The 11433-nt window shown below is 40.8% G+C and overlaps 1 non-coding gene across 1 annotated transcript; it reads left to right on the top strand.

The window, feature by feature from the left end:
* The first annotated feature begins 521 nt into the window (after positions 1–521).
* Positions 522–628, top strand: LOC133787603 (small nucleolar RNA R71). The gene has a single exon (XR_009872613.1). It is a non-coding gene; the product is annotated as a small nucleolar RNA R71 (small nucleolar RNA).
* Positions 629–11433: the final 10805 nt, after the last annotated feature.

Raw genomic sequence — 11433 nt, 5'->3', positions numbered from 1 at the left:
AACCAAGTGGTCTCGCTGAAGTTGGTTGTGGAGCAATTTGTTGTTGATTACCATAACTAAGATTTGGATGATCACGCCAGCCAGGATTATAAGTTTGTGGAAAGGGTTCATAATACATCTGACGTAATTGACCAGGGAAATTTCCTACAGTGTTAACACCCTCAGTTTCTCCCTCAACTAGAGTAGGGCAAGTATCAGTAGCGTGCCCCACAACTTGACAGATTCCACATGGCCTCACCTGTTGGCCTAAAGCTAGTTGTTGGACCACTGCAGTTAATTGAGCCAATTGTTGACCCAGCTGATTAGCATTAGAGGTGCTCACTTCATTAGCTGATTTAGGTGGTGGAATAGGATCTTGGAAAATGCCAAACTATTGTGAGTTAGCAGCCATATTAGAAATCAAGCTCCTGGCTGCAGCAGGAGTCTTATCAACTAGTGCACCCCCATTGGCTGCATCAATCATACTCATATCCAGTGATTGTAATCCTTCATAAAAGTACTGAATTAGGAGTTGTTCACTTATCTGATGATGAGGGCAACTAGCACACAATCGCTTAAATCTCTCCCAATATTCATACAAAGACTCTCCTGTATATTGCCTTATACCACAGATCTATTTCCTGATGCTTCCAACTTTAGATGCTGGAAAGTATCGTTCTAGAAACATAGTCTTCATACCATTCCAAGTTTCAACAGTACCAGGTGGAAGATAGTACAACCACTCTTTAGCTGCATCCTTTAGGGAGAAAGGAAAAGATCGTAGCTTAATTTGTTCTTCAGTCACTACAGCAGGTTTCATACTAGAACAGACAATATGAAACTCCTTCAAATGTTTATTCGGATCCTCACCAGGCAGCCCATGGAAAGAAGGCAATAAGTGGATGAAGCCCGACTTTAGCTCAAAATTTACATCCAATGGTGGATACTGGATGCAAAGTGGTTGTTGGTCAAGATTTGGCTCCGAAGAGTTTTCCTTAACACCCGCGACCAAGCTGCTGGAGTACTCGGGCCAAATTGGGAATGGCCTTATTAGATTGATGAAGTCCTTCACCCAGGCACTTATAAACTTGCCCGCTTAAACAGAGATCTCGTTCCTCGCTATTGGAATGGAGAACACATGCGCAAGTATTACTAATGAACAATTCTTCTTAAAGAATTGACTTGTACAAATTTTACTTTTTGCAAGTTTCGGAAAAGTGTAAGATCTTATTGATCACTCATAAAGACATGTTTAGTCCATTTATTACGAGAAATAAATGGATTGTGCTCAGCCAGTCATTTCTTGCCAACTATTGTATTTATTACAAGTATTTGCTCATTACGTGTGTTGTTTTGCTGTATTATAATGCTAAATTATATTTGCTACGAGCAGTAATGTTCGAGCAGGTTCTAGTCAAGGAAAGTGACCAAGGACCTAAAGCTCCCCGATCACTTAGGGGGCATACAAGGTACAAGTAAGCAAAGTACATCGTTAAAAGGTATGTAAACACATGAGCAAAATAAGTGAAAGCATGCTAGGGCACTTAGAGTATTTTTCAAAATTTTGTTATTTTGTTAAATCAAACCAAAGTGCTATGCTAAGTTCGGTCATGCGAACATATGTTATAATAATATGCAAATATCTTATAATATCAAAACGAATCCTTTTACACCGCAAGCAGTAACTGCTTGGATGTAATTGTTCAAATAAAAGTAAAAGCTGCTCGTGCAGCAAGCAAAAAATTATATTGTTTTTACATCATGACCCATAGGTCGTGTAGTTAAAAAAAGAAAAAACATAAAAAGAAAAGACTAAGGAGCTCAAGGATTTTAAGGATCCGGAGGATCTTGGGGAAGGTTCTGGTCGACAGCACCCACCACCTCGTTGTCTGCCCTGTCCATCCTAGCGGCCAGCGAGATTGCAGGGGAAGCAGGGACCCTTGATCTTTCTTCCCCAGCCAACTGAGCAGCGCAGCGAGCAAGCTTGGCATCTCTCAAATTCTTGGGAAGGTAGTCGAATTTGGCACCCTGATTGTGCTTCCAGAAATCATAGAAGCATCGAAGAGTGACATTCTTGTACCTTTCCAAGTTGCCGGCGTTGTCCTTCTCCAACTCCTCAATCCAGCCCTCCAGAGTAGTGGTCTTCTACTTGCTTGTGATCAAGTCCACCTCGAGTTGTTGGACCGTCCGAAAGTTAAAGTGGTTGGACTCCATAAATTGGTCCCTCTGCTCACAAACTTTCTCCAGAGACCTCTGCTTCTCCTCCAACTCCTTAGCCAGGTGGGCCTTTTCCTCAACCACCGCCGCCAGCTGTTTAGCATGTTTGGCCTCGGCAGCTTTGAGTTCATCCTCGTGTCATTACTCCGAAGTTCTGGCCTGCTCAGCGATGGCACCCAAGCGGATTCGATCGGCAGTAAGGGTCAGCATGGCCTACAGTCAGAACAGAAGTTAGACAAACAATAAACTAAAGAAGACCTGTTTCCATAGAAAGAGATGACTTACACTGGTGAACTCATTCAGGGCACGGTTCAGGATCGGGTCAACTCCCATCGTCTCCATAGCAGCCATTTCCTCTCGGCAGCGGTTGTGCTTCGCAATCTTGGTGATCCTCTCCTTGATCAGTTTAAAGGCGCGACCAACCATCTCGCCCCCGGTTGAAGTAGGATCAACCTGCTGAGGTTGGTCGGTCGAGGCCGCGGGATGAGGAGTCGATCCGGCCAGAGCAGAAGGAGTCTACTACTCACGGGGAGAAGGTGGAGTCGTGGTGGCGGAGGGCCTATCCTCCAAAGGGCCTGTGTTCCAAGCCTTCTTCGCCTGAGGTGCTTTGCTGCTCTCCCCATGGTGTCTCTTGCTGGTTTTCTTCTTGCTCGGAGGAGCTGTGGCAGCCTCTGGAGTGCTGTAGATGTTGAACACGTTGACAGATTCCATGTCTAAAAAAGAAGAACAAAGTTGAACAGTGAGATAGCATGAATGACCAAGTACGTTACATCAAAAAAAGAAGCAAAAAAGGATTGCAAAGTCAAATACCCGAGCTATTATTACTGGTCGCTATCCTATAGACTTTACTAGTCTTGTACTCACTCTTTGACATGAAGAAGTCTAGACCTAAATGTGGAGCATATTTAAAATTGTCGTCCCCGTTGAATAGATGACAGGGAATTGGAAAATTGTCTAAAAGCAAAATAACTGTACCATTATCATCCGACGAGTCGTCAGAGAGTTCGACAGGCTCAGTGGCCTTCTTTTTTCCTTTCCCCAAGGGGGCCGAGGGCCTCACTGCTGGGGGAGTGCCAGCAAGTCCCCTGATCGTGACCCCAATCGGTCTCCTTTGTGGAGGTGACGCTGGAGGTTGCTGCTCGGGTTCCTCCTCGGCAAAGGCACTCCCTGCTGAAGGCGCCTTCGTGTCCGATTGAGGGGCCAAGAGGCCAACCGACCAAAGGTTAGCCTTCGTAACCAGATGCTTGACGCTCTTCTCTGCGTCAATCATGCTGGATAGGAGCACCGATCTCAACTCCATGTCCGGAGTTGGGTCTGGTCGCAGCCATGGGCCTGGAAGAAATTAACAGTTTAAGAAAATGTGGAGGGGAACACTAAGTGAAGAAGTAACAGCCAGTGATGCGAAAGTTTTACCTTCTTATGCGAAGGCCAGGTTGTCTGTGATCATGTCAGTTGTGAGGAAATACTCCTGATAGTACCTCCCCACATTTGAGATATGGGTGGTGTAAGTCAGGAAGGTGCACCCGGTTTCCTAATGACAGAAGTGAAAAAACCCCGTGCCTTCTTGGTTGGGGTTGGATTTGAGGTCGAATAGGTAGTTGACCTCATGAGGCATTGGCACGGGCCATTTCTTTTGCCTGTACAGGATATAGAGTGCAGCGAGCATCCTATATCTGTTTGGGGTTATTTGAAAGGGGGCAACTCCAAAATAGTTGGCCACCCCTTGAAAAAATGAGTGAAGAGGCAAGGTAGCCCCTGCCTCGATATGAAACCTCGACCAGGCACTGAAGACGCCTCCAGGCAGATTCACCCTTTAATCTTGATTAGGTCTGACTAGGGTCACCCCTGTGAGATCGTACTTCCTTATATAATTGGCGATCATTCTAATCGTCACCCTGCTCCCAGGAACTAAGTGCCACTCAACATTTGGCTTAATGGCATGTCGAGGTAGAGCGTGTCTTTGGATGTTAAAGTCAGGAGCACTTTCATCTCGACCACTGGTCGAGGGAGCATCAGCCGAAGGAGCAGGCTGATGAGAAGGATTGGAGGTTCTCCTTTTCTGGGCTTTCATTTTGGTGCGAGCCATATTTTGAGTCAAGACAGAGGACGTGTTTGGATTGGCACGAGAAAATGGGATTTCAGGTATCAATGACGAGGGTTGTTCTTCGTCCTCAAGCAGTTGAGCTAGCAGGTCGTCGTCGATGGGTCTTTCTCCTCCCCACGGGTCTTGCATGTAAACTGCAAATAGAGAAAGGAGGAGATAAGACGCATAGCCTGGGAGCTTATGTTGAAAGTTGGAATAACGTTGCTCACGTCTACGGCCAACATCATTCTAACTGAAACACTAAGTTTTATGCGAACAATTTGAAAAACGGATCAAAAAGTGAAAGTAAAAAGTTTTTCTGGAAAAATCTTTTTCAACTCCAAAGGGGCGGGAAAAACCCAGTTTTTCAGCTAGCCTAAAAATCGAATCTTTACTTCGATTTTACGCCCTAAACCTATGATCCTGAATATCAAATTGATTCCTAACTTCTACAGAGAAAACTACACTACCCTATCAAGCATCAAATGGTATACATAAAATCCTCACGAATTTTTACCCAAGAACAAAAAGTTTCAGAACTCAAAAGCAGTATGCATGGCATCTCAAAGGGTTTAAAAGCTGAAGAAATTTACATGGATGAAGGTTGGAGGTTCTGAAATGGAATGACTTTGGGCGTGCAAACAAAGGACCCTTAGCAAAGCGATGGAAGACCTTCGAAGTTTTGAACTCTGAGATGGAGTTCTTGGCAAGAAAATGGCGAGTAAGAAGTTAAAAGGTAAATGTGAGGATTATTTACAGAAGCTGAGATATGTTAAAAATGGGTAATCATGAGTTACCTTTTTCAAGGCATGGGGGAGTGTAATAGCCATCGGAAAGGTTACTTGGAAACTGAAAAGGCATGATTGGACATGATTGGGTCACAGTTTTCAAGAACGCACGAGAGGCTCTGACAGATTTCGTGGGGCATACAAAAGGTTAGTTTTCTAAGTTTACTTATTGCTGGTCGCAATAAATAAACTTGGGGGGCAAATGTTTATCCAAAAAACAGTTGTTGATGATGTGGCAAGAATTTTCGACACGTGGCTAAACACGTGGCAGAGATACTGCTCGCCCATTGACCAGAAATATTTCTACATGCGAAGATCAAGTTTTATATTCGACCAAACTGGTCGTATACTCCATTCATTTATGTAAAAATCTGTACAGTTGTAATGATATCCGAGAATATCTCTTCATTATGACCTAAAGATCCGTTTATTAAGGGTAGATATTATTCCTTAATTCATGTAACCCTTCTTGAGCCTATAAATACACAAGAAATAGCTCAAGGAGAGGGATCTTTTTCTCTTTTTCCGAATTATATTACTATTATCCATCGTTGTATTGTTTTCTTCTTCTAAGATCTGTGAAACTCAGGAACCCTAGTTCTTTGATCACACCTTTAGAGCTCAATACCAATAATAGTATCAAGTGGACGTAGGTTATTACCAATCACTGGGGCCGAACCACTATAATTCTCTATGTTCTTTATTTTCCATTAGATTGTTCTCTCCAGCATTATATTATTTTTGTCGATTTCGTGACTCCGTGTCGTTGACCAAAACGAGGGTCAACAAGTTGTAAGACTCAAAAGGGTTGACTAAGGATAAAATTTAATAGGGTTAGCTTGAAAGGCACAACCAGTCCAAAAAAAATTGACTATATCATTTTCCCAAATGTGCATTGTTTCAAATTTCATCTCAAATAGTAAGCAAGCGAGTTCTATAATTTTTTTCATACTTTTCTATCCATAATCCAAATTTGACATGCATAAAATAACTTCATTATACCATTTGCAATTTATGAGCAATAGATCTCTAATGTCAACAAATCACAGTGAAAAACAAAGTAATCTAACCAAGCACACAGATTATTTTTAGAAGCACATCAATTTTTCCTTTGGATTATACTACAAAACAGTAAATCATATTCAAATGGAAATAATTATCAACTTAATTTACACTCTAAAACATGACTCAAAACAAACAACTAACAAAAATTAAAATAACAAACCGTAAAACAAATGCAAACGCATCAAAGAACACCAGAAATAAATCTCTCCCCCAAACTTAAAACCGAACATTATCCCCAATGTTAAGTACATAAAGAATGAGAACAGAGACTTACCTGACCAGCCACTTCAGTATGGCAGTTGTGGCAGCTGAAACGAAGGTCCCTCAAAAGGTTGAGACTGCGGAGGCTGTGGTTCTTGAAATCCCGCAAATGACTGAGGTGGAGGCAGAGAGTAGAATGGAGAATACGGCGGATACAGTGGTGGTGGAGCAAAATAAGTTTGATCTGATTCATTTAAAGACCACCGACTCACCAGGTTGTTTAAGCGAGCCACATGGTTCACCTCATATTCGTACTATTGGCCCATGTATTGATTCATCATGTGCTGCTGATGAACCATACATTGATTTTGCTGGATAAGATAATCCAACTTATCATTGACGTTCTTCATGCTCTGATCACTACTACCTCCCGGCATCACTAGATCAGCCTCTTCTTCCACCTCCGTTTCGACACGGTGTTTACCCTTTTTTCTCGTCTGTGGCACATATAGAGCAGGCACAGGATAGTCCTTCATCAAAGTAATCGACAAAGGTTGCTGCAATGACTGATAAATATTAGTAATAAACTCCGAAACACCAGCCTAATAGCACAACATTCTAATGACAGATCCATGGCCCAAACCTCCAGTGGTATGGCCCTTTTCAATAAACTCAATGTTTTCCTTAATCCATGAACCCGCATTAATAGTCATTCCCATCATGAGCGCATACGTCAGTAGTACTCGATCTTTAGTCATGTCAGATGCATGACTTACTGGCATAAATCAAGCACAAACAAAGAAAGCCCAAAATCTAGCCTCAATATTCAGTTGATAGGACGCTATACTTTTAGGTAAAGTGTCAGATAAGTTCCAAGGAGCACCTTCAAAACATAATTTTTCAGCCACAACATTATAATCGATATAGCCCTTCAAAAATCTTGTATATTCCTCTTCTTGCTCTTTTATATGTGGGATGTTGAAAACCTTATTAATAGACTCCGCAGTGAAAGGGACTCACTTCCCTCCAACAAAAACTTATCATTGTGTTTATTTCTTAGATTGGCATAAAACTCATACACCAATGATACGTTTGCCTCTGCTAATTTTGTCACAAAATTGTCCTTCTTCTGAGCTGCGATATTAGCTCTAACTAATTCAAAAATCTGATGATCAAAAGGGTCAGATTGATATTCCACCTCACGTTCAGGAATCAATGTTTTTCTAACAAACTTTTCATAACGGTCTTGAGCTTGAAAATTTATAAACCTAGTTTCATCATACTCTTGCTCCGAGCTATCATCCCTTTGTTCGGATGAAGAAGCTTGGCTTTTCCCTTTATCCTTATTCCTTCCCACTCTACTTTTAGGAGCCATTATCTACACTCTCAATAACACCAACCCAAAAAAAATTTGACAGCACCTCCCCTTAAATTAAACACTTTCCCTCTTCACAACCACCCTATAAATTCAATTTCACAAAACCCAAATTCTCCAAAGTACAACAAAAAAAATCAATATCCACCAAAGACAATCAACAATGGAACCCAATCCCAAATGCAGCAAAAAATCTTAGAATAAAAGGGATTGAAAACACTTACTAACCATTAAAATGGTCTTCATTGTGCTTGATTGAGTAAAGCCCCTTCAAAATTTAAATCTTCTTCAAGAAATTTGAAACTCTGAACTTTTAGGGCTCAAAATGGAATGTGGAAAGTGAAATTGATTTTAGAGGTATAAATTTGAACAATGGACAAAAGGGATGAGATAGAAAAGAAAATGAAGAAGAATAGTGGAAGGTATGGTGAAATTTTATGGAAAGAGGCTATAATGGAGGATCTATGGACGCTTTGGGGTGCTGGGATAGAGAGAACACAGAAGGAAAAGGAAAAATGAGGGTTTGGGGAAAGGAAATTCAAAACCCCCTCTTTTAAAAAAAAATCTATAATAGAGCGTTGTAGTGCTACTACGGAATTTTTTGGGCCCTTCGGTTTTGAGAATAGCACCATAGCGCTACTAAACCAGCGCTGGAGCGCTGCTTTCCGTTAAAAAAAATCCTGAGGCTCTGAGATAAGCGCCATAACAGCCTATTCATAGCGCTGGTGCTCAAATCAAATCCTCCAATCTTCTCTGTAACTAGCGCCATAACGCCTCCTTCCAAGCGTTGTAGCGTTACTTCCTGACAAATTAACATTTTCTAACCTTTTTCTTGCAAACTCTTGCGTTTTTTTCACATTTTTCACGGTTCATTCAATACATCAAAAATTTTCTAATTAAAACTAAAAATAATCACTAAAAAAATTTCCCTAAGCATTGTTCCAAACCAAATAAAAACAAAAATCATAAATTTAAAATACAAAAGTAATAAAAAATAAACTTAGGAATGCCTCCTAAGGGCGCTGTCTTTAACGTCTTTTAGTTGTACTCTTGTTTGTATTCAGATCAAAGTGGTTCCAAAATCACCACGGACTTGCATTTTTCCACCGGACCCTCCAAATAATGCTTCAACCTCTAACCATTCACCTTAAAATGTCCCGTCTTCTCACTATGAACTTGCATTGTTCCATAAGGAAGTGACGCAACTGCAGTGTACAGTCCTGACCATCTCGACTTCAATTTACCAGGAAAAAGCTTAAGTCTGGAATTAAATAGCAGCACTTTATCTCCTAGTTGAAAATCCTTCCTTAGTACCCGCTTATCATGAAAGGCCTTCGACTTCTCTTTATAGATCCTCGCATTATCATAAGCTTCATTTCGGAATTCTTCAAGCTCGTTTAACTCCATAAGCCTATTTTGTCCCGCCATAAAGAGATCAAGATTTAACTTTTTCATAGCCCAATAAGCTCTATGCTCCAGTTCCACCGGTAAATGGCATGCCTTACCAAACACCAATCGATATGTTGACATACCAATCGGAGTTTTAAATGCAATACAATAAGCCCAAAGTGAATCATCGAGCTTCTTCAACCAATCCTTCCTTGACGTATTTACTGTCTTTTCTAAGATACCTTTAATTTCCCTATTCGACACTTCAGCTTGGCCATTTGCAATTGGATGATAAAACAACGCCTTTCGATGATGAACACCATAGGGAGCACAAAGAGCAGTGAACGACTTGTTGCAAAAATGACTTCCCCGATCACTAATAATTGCTCTGAGGGTGTCGAACCGAGTAGAGATATTTTTGTGAAGGAATCTAAGTACCTATTTCCCATCACAAGTAGGAGTTGCTGCAGCTTCTACCCATTTAGAAACATAATCCACTGCAAGCAAAATGTACTTGTTATTATACGATGACGGGAAAGGTCCCATAAAGTCTATTCCCCATACGTGAAACAACTCAACTTCCAAAATACCAGTCATTGGCATTTGATCTCTTCTTGATATATTCCCAGTCCGTTGACAACGATCACAACTTTTGACAAAAACAATAGCATCTTTAAATAATATAGGCCAGTAAAACCCACTCTACAAAACTTTTGCTGCTGTTCTTGTTCCTCCGAAATGACCGCCGCAATGCAAAGTATGACAGTGAGTCAAGATTGACAACATCTCCTCTTCGGGCACAAATCTTCTAATAACTTGATCAGGGCAATGTTTATACAGAATAGGCTCCTCCCAGTAATAATGCTTTACCTCCGAATAGAATTTCTTCAATTGTTGCCTTGTCATCTCAGGAGGTATAACCTTTGCAGCCAAAAAATTTACATAGTCTGCAAACCATGGAACATCTTTACAAACACTTACTTCAAACAACTGCTCATCAAGAAAATCATCATTAATCTGAACTTCTTTATCAAGAGAATCATCATCAACCTCCAATCTAGACAAGTGATCAACCACCAAATTCTCTGTGCCTTTCTTATCTTTAATTTCCACATCAAATTCTTGTAACAACAAAATCCACCGAATAAGACGAGGCTTGGAATCTTTCTTGGTCATAAGATATTTTATCGCAGAATGATCTGTGTAAACAACCACCTTATTCCCAATCAAGTATGGCCTAAACTTATTAAAGGCAAACACTATGGCCAATAGCTCATTCTCTGTAGTTGCATTATTAATTTGAGCATCATTCAAGGTGGGACTTGCATAATAAATAGTTCTGAATACCTTGTCAACTCTTTGTCCCAACACTGCCCCAACTGCAAAATCACTGGCGTCACACATCAATTCAAATGGCAAATCCCATTGAGGTGCTACAACTATAGGTGCCGAAATCAATTTCTCCTTAAGTATCTTAAAAGCTTGGTTACACTTCTCATCAAAATTAAACGGAACCCCACTCATTAACAAGGTGGACAGCGGCTTCGAGACCTGGGAGAAATCTTTGATAAACCTCCTATAAAATCCTGCATGGCCCAAGAAACCCCTTATTCCTTTAACTGAAACTAGAGGTGGCAAATTCTCTATCTCAGAAATCTTGGCCCTATCCACTTCTATGCCTTTCTTAGAAATCTTGTGCCCCAATACAATTCCTTCATTCACCATAAAGTGGCACTTTTCCAATTAAGTACTAAATGCGACTCTTCACATCTCCTCAAAACCAACTCCAAATTAGTCAAACACTTGTCAAAAGAAGACCCATAAACTGAAAAAATCATCCATAAAAATCTCTACCCCTTTCTCAACCATGTCAGAGAATATCGCCATCATATACCGTTGAAATGGGGCCGGTGCATTACATAGCCCGAATGGCATCCTTCTAAAAGCAAAAGTACCACAAGGACATGTAAACATTGTCTTCTCTTAATCCTCCGGTGCAATTACAATCTGATGATAGCCTGAGTACCCGTCTAGAAAACAATAGTAGTTATGCCCCGTCAACCTATCCAACATCTGATCAATAAAAGGCAAAGGAAAATGATCTTTCCTAGTTTCCTTATTCAACTTCCAGTAATCTATACGTATCCTCCAACCCGTCACAGTCCTGGTTGGAATCAGTTCATTACTTTCATTCTTCACCACAGTCATACCACCCTTTTTAGGTACTACTTGTACTGGACTTACCCAAGCACTATCAGAAATAGGGTAAATCACTCCATCATCTAACCATTTCAAAATCTCTTCCTCACCACTTCTTTCATTGTAGGATTAAGTCT

This window comes from Humulus lupulus, chromosome 6 (assembly GCF_963169125.1).
Source record: "Humulus lupulus chromosome 6, drHumLupu1.1, whole genome shotgun sequence".
Lineage (NCBI taxonomy): Eukaryota > Viridiplantae > Streptophyta > Magnoliopsida > Rosales > Cannabaceae > Humulus > Humulus lupulus.
Note: the sequence above shows the minus strand (reverse complement) of the source record. Positions and strands in the feature narration are given on the sequence as shown.